Genomic DNA, 11139 nt, shown 5'->3' on the forward strand with positions numbered 1-11139 from the left:
TATTACTAATACAGTTTCTTTCTGCAATTTCTGAGATTCAATGTGTAGTAAAAGTTAAGCATAAATAAGTTTAAAAGAAATACAGTGTTACGTAGATGACACACATCTTTTAAGATAGAAATCATTACTGTGGAGATTTGGCATTCTAGGAATCAGAATTTCTGGATCCAACTAATCTCACCTGTCTTAAGTCGCATTTTATATAATTGACCCTTCTGTTCTAAAGGAATACAATTGAATTACATACTAAGGTAATTGTGACCCCCTTCTATTATAATTGGCAATCGCCACTTTGCATATACTAAGTGGACAAACACTTGCAGTCAATATCATTTACGTTTTACACTATATTAGAGAAAGTCAACTTCAGTAAAAGAAACTCTAGATAGTTTCATTTCCAGAATTTTGGTTCCAGATTAAAGTGCTATTAGTGTTCTTTTTAAGATAAGTATGTGAGAAAATCATAAACAGCGTTCATCACAAAGATATTGGGTAACTCATAAGCACAGTTTATATAATTATCCAGTAAGTTTATCGCAGATCATTTCTGGTCTTCATTCTCGTTACGAACAAAAAGCTCCTCCCACTTCTCTCTGCATTAGCGGTTTTGTCTGTTTCCGATTGTTTCCAACAAAGTGCATTATTCGTAATAGCGGGTTTCCACTTGTTTCCGATTAGATCACAGTCTGACTTGTCTACCCGTGAAAAGATCTGATTCCGCTTATGTTTCTATCTGCAAAAACGTTCTCTGGAGCACTCGCACCTTGGTTCGGGTTTTTATAATGGGTGAGATAGGGAAAGATCAGACTGGATAATTATATAAACTGTGCTCATAAGAGTGGAAACTGGCGCTAAAGCAAAAAAAACTATCAATGTCATCTAGCGTTTGGAAACACTTAGTATTTATTTCAGTGAAATAATGTCAATAATTAATTTACTTAGTATAATTGGTAAAATTAGGGTAGTAATAAATGTCTGATCTCAGTTCCTTACAGAAAAATGATTACAGAGTTTGAAAACAATGTCGTGTCGCCACACGCTAGATGGTGTTAATTTCTGTCAAGAGTAGTGCCAGTTTCCCCTCTAGTAAGATACTCTGTCCCATCATTAATAGAGCAATATTGCTTGGTCATTTTTAGTTGATAAAATGCACCATCTTCTATATGAACCTGACCTTAATTCTGATAGAAGATGGTAAATTGTGTCTAGTAAAAAGAACTAAGCGATATGACCATACGAATTCTGGAAGCCTTTTTTGAGAAGGTTCGCTGATCGACTATCGAAGAATTTTGATGTGTTGAATAGGGAATACAATAAAATAGGTTTGTCGTTTAATGTGTCAGAATCTGCCATCTTGTTTTTCAATGCAGAGCAGTGCGAAGAAGAAATCCATTTGAACGATTCAGTTGTGAAACCATCTGAGAGCTTTACTTACCTTGGTTTACCAGTCGGTCGAAGCCTCCACTCCCCGGGATGCTGCTTATACGCATCGTAGAAGTGAAAATCCGGATTGTATACGGGTCAATTATTGGTAATAGACATCGGTTCTGCCGTAAATATCTTGCGTCCCTGTATATTGCCATTGCCCTTCCACGTGTACTGTATATAGCACCTTTTCGGAAATGCCTGTCGTCCGCCCAGTGTGCAAAAGTAAGAGTTCTGTTTTTTCGATTCGCGAAGTTCCTTCTGAAACTTCCACCATGGTTAAATAACTCCTATATCCTGCGTAATTATGGTGTATCCGATCCAACAGTCTGTGTTAACCGTGTCGCCGAGAATTTTTTGAAAAACGCTAAGGGAAGAGCAAACCCGTTGCTAGCCATCCTGTGCCAGTAGTTTTGCTAATGTACATCAAATATGCTTGGTGATGTTCCCTAGTGTGACTTTTCTTTTCTTTTTCCTTTGTTATGCTCCGTTTTAATTCCATGTGAATTTTTGGGCAATTAATTTACTTACTTACTAACTTACTTTGCATTTTTTTTTCAGGCTTCAAATTATATAAATGAAACAATTTAAAAAGATTCGCTTACTTAAATGAACTTAAAGCAAGCCCAGATTTTAAATTGCTTGGGCTCAGAACAAAAACAAACAAACTACCGGGTATTTTTGACCATTACATAACTAAACAAGTAAATGCTTTCTCTGAGTGTTGGGCCTATTTTTCAGTGATTACCTCAACATCTTTTACTTCAGATGGATAGTTCCTGTCTCTGCACAAACAATACTTCATTATCTGGTTTATTAAGGGTAAAGTTTGTTAAAAAGATGTCTTGTTCATGGAAAAGACTCTCAGAAGAGATACTGGTGGCGGCTCCGTAAAATCAATTTCGTGGAAACTTTGTATGGGTATTTCTGGGAACAATATTACAAGACTTGAGTGGATCAATTGAAATTCTGTTGAGCCTTAATAGATTCAGCAGCTAGCCAAGCATGTCAGACTTTTACTACTAAAGCTTAATCGTGTTAATACCATAAACTAGCTTGATGCTGCTGTGGGCTAAATAATAGAGATTGTCACGGTAATAACATTTACTTATACAGACTGAATAGCAAGCAAGGCCAAATTTTCTCTTGCTATTTTGTTCTCAGCTTAGAGAACATCGTCAGGAGAGATATAAATTTCACTCAAACATGGATCAAGGTCAGTTGCAATCATGACGGATGTGTTCTGACCAAGGTTTATCATCCTAGAGAGTTATTTATTTGGCAAAAATACTCTTCAGCAACATTTGAGAGTACACCTCAGATGCATTTGAGACTAAAAGCGGTTCAAGATTAACAGCAGGCTATGCCAACTTTTGGACACTTATATGTCTGCTTTGTATCATTATGTATGAGCCAATGAATTGACTTTGTTAGTCTTCATATTTTCGGCCATTTGTCAAATAATTTTCATACTAGTGTTACTACTAATAACTCAGTGCATCATCGGCCACCAGATGCCAACACTTCAATACGCGCTCTTTCTCCATCTCAATATATTCAAATCCTCCCTTAAAGCTGCTTTAGTAAATCGACGTCGATGTCGAACATTCAAGCCAATAGAGCCCCAAAATGAAAGTTGTAACATCATTAAATTATAGACAAATGGGTAAAGAATCAGTTTGCCCTACACTACCAGGCATCCCAAATTTCAACTCCAAATTTTGATAACTTCAAAAGTTTGTCACCCTTCACTACCAACCAACCCATATTCGTCATAGTAGTGTTATCTGTTGAGTTGATCATTGTATTTTCTCAACATAAAAAAGAAGAGTTAAAAACAATCAACTGATCTACGAATTTGCTAGAATCAAATATGCCTAGTTAGTTTTCTTGTGCATACAATTTATCGTTGCTTCAAGAATGGTATATTTCTTTTGTATAATATTGGCCCAACAACTACTCTGTTGCTGTGTCTATATCATTCTTGAGAATAAAAAAAGGTCTACATTCAATTCTATAATAAACTGCTCAGTAAATGGTTATAATCTTCATCGAGAATAAAATACGTGGTTTTAAAAGCTTTTGATATTAATAGCAGCAAGTTTAGCCATCCTTCAACAAGGGGAAAGGAGCTACTAATTTTTCTACAAGGGGCTAGAATACCTACAAAATAAACAACAAAAACTGACGTTCTAATATTACTCCCGCTGAAATGAATTAATTGAAACTTGCGGTTCATTCCCATCCTCAAACAGGTTTTAAATCTACAGTACTTGCAGGAATGTCTTTTTCCCTTGCTTGGCATGCTGCAATTCTTTTAATATGAACACAGGTAAGTTTTGAATCCATACAAAATAGTGTTGTCATCAATTTTGAATGCATCTCCAAAAAATGTGTTTTGCATGTGGAACTCGAAAGGATGCCATAGTGATAACCAGCAGATACAGCCCCACATACTCTACAAGAATAAATTGTAGCCGCTAAAAACCAAAAAATAACTTGAAAAAAAATTTACAGATGAAAAATATTCGTAGATAAGCACTGGTTAAAATAACAGTCCTAGGTAAACAGCACATCCTCTAAATAGATTTGACAGATAAAGTTGTTTAATCTCGCCCGTCATGAGTCACATTTTATATAATTGACCCATCTGTTCTAAAGGAATACAATTGAATTACATACTAAGCTAATTGTGACACCCTTCCATTATAATTGGTAATCGCCACTTTGCATATACTAAGTGGGCAAACACTTGCAGTCTATATCGTTTACGTTTTGCACTATATTAGGGAAATTCAACTTCCTGTGCAGTGTTGCCAAAGGGACACTTCTTTTTCAGTACCTTTTATTCAGTACCATTTAAGTACCTTTTTATTTTTCCCTAGCAAACCCAATTCCATCTTCTTTTACTGACTTTTTTTCAGTTTCATAAGCAGACATTTCATGACAAATTATAACCTACTGAACAAACTGTTACAAGCAAACGATGAGCACGTGAATAAGATAAATGTACACTACTTATTTAATATAATCCAACTCTCAAAAGATATTACTAATACAGTTTCTTTCTGCAATTTCTGAGATTCAATGGGTAGTAAAAGTTAAGCATAAATAAGTTTAAAAGAAATACAGTGTTGCGTAGATAACATACATCTTTTAAGATAGAAATCATTACTGTGGAGATTTGGCATTCTAGGAATCAGAATTTCTGGATCCAACTAATCTCACCTGTCTTAAGTCGCATTTTATCTAATTGACCCTTCTGTTCTAAAGGAATACAATTGAATTACATACTAAGGTAATTGTCACCCCCTTCCATTATAATTGGCAATCGCCACTTTGCATATACTAAGTGGACAAACACTTGCAGTCAATATCATTTACGTTTTACACTATATTAGAGAAAATCAACTTCCTGTGCAATCTTGCCAAAGGGATAATTCTTTTTTATTACCATTTAAATACCTTTCCATTCTTCCCTAGCAAACCCGATTCTACCTTCTTTTACTGACTCTTTTTCAGTTTCATAAGCAGACATTTCATGACAAATTAAAGCCTACTGAACAAACTGTTACAAGCATATGAGCATGTCAATAAGATAAATATACGCTACTTATTCAATATAATTCAGCTTTCAAAAGATATTACTAATACAGTTTGTTTCTGCAATTTCTGAGATTCAATGTGTGGTAAAAGATAAGCATAAATAAGCTTAAAAGAGATACAGTGTTGCGTAGATAACACACAGCATTTAAGATAGAAATCATTACTGTAGAGATTTGGCATTCTAGGAATCAGAATTTCTGGATCCAACTAATCTTTGGCTTTTTTACTTTCAGATGGATAGTTCATGTCTCTGCAGAAACAATACTTAATTATCTTGCTTATTGAGGGCGAAATTTTTTAAAAGGATGACCACATCCAGAGTTTTTAAATCCTCATCCAGAGAAATTCCACCTTCTGCTCCTATGTTGACGTTTACTTAACGTAAGGTTAACTCACGTCTCGCAAAAATTTAAATTTCAACTTCTATCAAATTTTTAGTTGCTATGTTGTGAACTTCTCCAATCATAATTGGAGAAGTGGGGGTTTACGTTATCTAAGGTAAAATAATTTACACTTAAACAAGTTATTTAACGGTTTTGCATCCCTAGTAAACCCCAAAAATTCAAAACTCTATTAGGGCGGGGTACCACATATTTCTAGGTTAGAATCCTTCCTCTACTTTCATTTTGGAAGTGGTAATTGACTACTGTGAAACGTAATTTCTCAAAAATCTACTATCAGAATTACGGCTACTAAGAACTTGCCTGAGGATCCAACTCTCTAAACCTTATTCTGTATTTTAGAGCACCCCGTTTCAGAATTCTGCGATTCACATTCAGTTTTTGCTTTTGAGTTTTAACGGAGTGTTTTTTCTGTAATTCTAATTTTTGACGTGTCTTTTTTATTTCAACTTGCAAATTACTTATCTTTTGCGAGATTTTTATGGTTTGTCATGGGCAGACTGATAGATTGGGATTTTTGGAAATCAGGGCCCTAACTTTTTTAGACCTAAGATGGGTTCTTGCACCTTACTCTATGTCACGGGGCTTTTGCACAATATATCCTATAGACGTTTTTGTAATTTCTTAACATAGGCTTTTTTCTTATATTCTACAATAAATTAAGTTCTTATGTTTTTTTTGCCTTTGTTAAATTAGAGTTATCTAGTTTCTGTTTTTTCATAATTTTTAAACTTGTTTCGGTCGAAAACAGGATCAGCCGCTTTGTGGCATGTTTGAAACAGGTATGATGCGGCATGGCCGCTTAGAAGCAAAAATGAATTCTTGTCGAAAAGGAGCATGTTTAAGAGCTGACGTCACAAGACTTGTTTTGTTTCTTAAGCTAATACGAAGGTGATGACATGCCAATTCTAAACCAAAAACGACTCTATGGAAATGTGGCACGTATAGGCATCATGTCAAAAAACTTGTTTTTGTTCTATAATCTAATATGAAAACTATGGCAAAAGTTCATTTGCATTGAATAATTAAGGGTTTGCTGGAATTCAGTGTTATATTAAGTACTTTGAAATAAAGATGGCAGTGAGAGATAAACCCCTTTTTAAAAAATGGATGTCTTTTCAACTTAGGATTTATAAATACCTACTTCTAAGGTGTAGAATGTACAAAAATTGAAGTAGACATTTTATTTGCAAATATATTTGTTTCCTTTATGTATAAATTATATTTTTTGGAAGGAGATTGTATAAAACATTTAATTAAAAATTTTTGATGGTTTTCGTTCAAATGAGAAATTTTGTTTATCACTGGTTTCATATTAAGTGGGACTCTTGTTAAAACGGATTTAAATGGCCATGTTCATTGAAAAGGGGTGATTCTAACCCTCTAAATAGCTCTCTCTGGAGCTATTGTTTTATCCTTATATCCTTTCACTCTATACCTTCAACTCTGTTTCTACTTAGCCTTTTGTGTCATTCCTATCTAGTATTCATTCATATAGAAAAAAATTACAAGAAACGTTGAATCGATAAATACTTTATTTTAAATAAGAGATTATTTTATAAAATACATGGTTGTGTCTTCTTTCACTGTCAAATCCATAGACACTTTGAGTGTCTGTTTTGTCGTTGTCGGGTAAACTTCGAAAGGTTAAATTTTCGTTTTTTTTTTCTTATTTCTTTTTTGTTTAGCAATGAGGACAACTTGAGGGAGGTCCTTGTTGAAATATTTGCTTGTTTCTTCGTCATCATGGTTTGCCACTGGCTGACAAAATCCTTGTTTTCTCACCTTTTTTGATTTTATTTTTCATTTTATTATTTTCTTTCCTCTCTGAGTTTCATATGTCAAGTATAGCCTGTGTGGTCTTATAAGTTTTTTAAATATAAAGTTTTTGGTGTTAGTGATGTTTAAGTAAAGAGCGACTCGGTCCAACAACAATCAAAATAAAAAATAAAATTTATTCCTCAAACTCTGCGGGCCTGATGAAATTCACCTGATTTTTGACAAAGGAGGAAACAGCATCGAAATGTAAAGCACGTTAATATTCAGCATATTAGAGAGCCTCTGTGTAGAAGTTTTTAACTCCTATTTTCTATCTAAAATCTTGAATTTTGTACTTTTTACTAGAAGAGATACGGGTTTATATGTTTCGTTCCCCATGCCCAATTGTAGCAAACCAAACCTGGAAGATTAGAAGAGGGCTTGTTTGATCGTGAATCACAAATATTACTGACCTTTTAGAATAACCAAAGATTGGAGGGTAGCTAGCAATTGTTCCACGCCTCTTTTTACCCATATAATGACAGATCAAAATTTGGCATTATTAATTTGATTTAAACAGTAGAAAGGTCCAATAATTTATCTTTGGGGAGGAAATGATCCCTTATAGTCCCAGAAGAAGGAACTACAAGTTACGCAGTTTGCCCACCGTTCACATATAGTATTTCTCATTGAAGAATATGAGAAAAATTATAATGGGAAGCGGTATTTTTTGGTGGGAAGGGGGTCCTTGAGTGGTATGAAGCCCTTCCGGGGGAATAATTTTGCATGGTAAGATTCAAGGAAATTTCTGTGGCAAATTTTACACAGAAAGCAGGAAAGGATTTCTTGTCAAAATTTGAAAAACAATCAGAAATTCCATTTATAAAACCAAGTTTTAAGCTTAAGAGAAACAAGAGCCATTTTAAATATGAGTGGAGCGGCTCCTTTCTCAACCCTTGCTCTTTAAGCTAGTTAGTTTTCGTTTTCGTTCTATGACTCGCTCTTTTAGGAATGAGTCATAGAACACAAGGGCTGTTGAATTTGAAGTATTTTTAAATAACTTGCTTTTTAGAGTAAAGAGCGAGGATTGAGAATGCGACTGTACTGGAAAAACTTCTGATCATTTTAAGTTTAAACCTTGCTCTTTACTTTCAGTTGAAAAAATTTGTCTTTTCATTTGTTTATTCAATAAAATCAACCGGTTACTGACGCCAAATTATAAATTTTGGACTTCATCAATTTTACCTTCAAATTTTGGACAAATTTTGGACAGTAATAAAACAGTGGAACTTAAACAGTAAAGAAATTGGAGCGAATAAACAGCAATATTATAAAGTTGATATGTATTTATTATAGTCAAATTTTATAGGAGATAAAACATACGCATTTTCATATGTTAATAAATAACTCTTAATATGGCAATATTAACTAAATCTGCTTATTCCAAAAATCTGCTGAAGTGTACAAATGCTTTTGGGAGCATTTCGGGATCTATTGTTTCATTTCTTTAGTTAATTAGGGGGAAAACAACTGTATAGATTATGCTTAAAATTAGCTGTTTAGAATATATAATTTCGTAAAATGAAATCCTGACACGGTAAAAAACGAACAAAGATAGGACAAAGCCTGAAAACAAACCAAAATAAGATGCACATGGTTTTTTTCTCTTAGAATTGATAGTAGAAAGTTAAGATGACATCAACTCATTGATCTGGAAATGTGAAGGATTTTCTATAGTTAGGACTTAGGAAAAAGTTGTCCCCTGGTATTGGAGGATTAACATACGGGGGTCACCACTTTTAAAGGCAAAAATGGCGCAAAGGGGTTGCTATGCCACTTACTGGAGGGGGAGATCCCTCGTCGGCCCAAAATAGTAGGATTTCTGCGGTTACTCCAACGGTTCCGTACATACTAGCGTGATCGGATGGTCCAGGGCCACTTTTAAAAGCCAAGGTTTACCGATAAGATTTCTAACTATCTCTTTAGACTCAACCTAGGCTGAAAAGTTAAAAGAGTACATAGTATAAAAAAAGTCTTACTGTATTCACTTCACGCTGCATAAGAACTGATTTAAAAAAAGACTTTCTCCCAGCCCACTCCGCTAGACGCGTGACTGTGACATGGGGTACGGGGTGGTAAATTAATTCTTCCAGCCAATCCTAGGTCTTTGCCAAGAATGGCAAAGATTTGCAACTTATCTCACAGTCAGTCACTTAATTGAGGTTAGTAATGAACCAGGAGAAACAAAAAATATTCTCAAGAAGAAAGCTATCAACAAACTCCTAGGTGATGACATATTGCAAACAGCTATAACTCAACTATCTTCCATCAAAAATGACATAGATTCCACATCGAAGCTAGTTAAGCCTGTTGAATCAACTGCTAATCAAATCGATGCCATTGCAATAGTTAAAGGCAAGAAATCTAAGAAAAAAACGGAACACTTTACATCCCAGTCCAAAATTACCACCAATGATAATTCATCGGCTGAAGAAGAATTTCAGTATTCAAATCAAGCAAATGATGAAACTTCGACCACAATGGATATTTTAATGTATACTATGCAAGATTTTACGTTTTTCACGAAATTATCACTGTGCAATAATGCTGTTTTTAACTATTACGATGACCAAAATAATTTGCGCAAAAGCCCCTTAGCTAGCCCTGATAGCCCCTTAAGCCGTTTTAACTGTCAATATCTCGACACGTTAGATTTTGTGAAAAATGTAACCAAAGCTAATTGAAGAGACAAAACTTAATATAATCTGCTTTAACATCAAAAGCATAAGAGACAAGTGGACTAATTTTAAAAATTTAATTTTTATTAACGGCTACTGACCTTTCAACGAAATTGGAATTACGGAGATGTGGCTTTCAGAAATTGATGATACTAATGAATTTTCCCTCCCTGGCTTTCAAGCTATTCATATTGAAAGAAGATTAACCAAGTCCTCTGGTGGCATTTCTCTTTACATCTGGTCAAGTCTAAAATTCACCAGGCTATTACACTGTGAATCCTTATTCTCGCAACCTATAAATAATAGATGCATTTATTCAATAATTGTTGATATAAGTGTTGACGACAATTCTTTTATTTTTTCATTGTTTTATAAACCACCCTCATTTCCGACACCTATCTTTTGTAATCTTTTTGATGACTTTTCTAGTTTTATTAATTTATCACAAAAGAAGGCAATAGTTTTTGGGGACTTTAATTTTAATTTACTAAATGTTAGCAGTAAATAATGATTGTGATACCTTCTTTGAAACATTTACCTTAAGTGGTCGTCTTCCAACAATTTTTTTTCCTACTAGAGTTGATCCTATGAGGTCTACCGCTACTGTAATTGATAACATTTTTGTATCCACTTCCCTAGGAAACCACCTGTCCTCCAAAATAATATTCTCTGACCTGTCAGACCACTTTCCAATCTATCTCTTCCTACCCTTCCAACCAACTACTAAACACCCTAGAACTAATATCCCTACATCTAATAGAATATATAATATTGTGAATATGAACCGGTTCACGGATCGTTTGAAATAATTTGACTGGTCCAAGATTTTGGATTGTAAGAATCTTAATATAGCAAAATTTTGTATTACACAATGACTGAGTCATCTTGTGAATTCGTACTTTTAAATTTTTAAATCAAACTATAAATCGACCTTTACACCCCCCAAGATTTTCGAGTGACGTACCATCTCTTTATATTTTAAAAATAACATATGTAAGTTGGCTTGCAAAACCAGTAGCGTTATTGACCTAACTAATTATAAAACTTACAAAAACTTATATACCAAACTCATCCGTGAAGCAAAAAAAAAATATTATTCAAAAATCACTCACTGCAAAGGGAACTTGCAAGGAAAATTACACCATCATATTCAGCATATTTGATAACTCTACTTTATAAGTTTCAAGGCCCTATACACCATAATACGGAAT

This window comes from Artemia sp. Qi Xiang Cuo, chromosome 14 (genome assembly GCF_049724085.1).
Source record: "Artemia sp. Qi Xiang Cuo chromosome 14, ASM4972408v1, whole genome shotgun sequence".
In the NCBI taxonomy this organism is placed as follows: Eukaryota; Metazoa; Arthropoda; class Branchiopoda; order Anostraca; family Artemiidae; genus Artemia; species Artemia sp. Qi Xiang Cuo.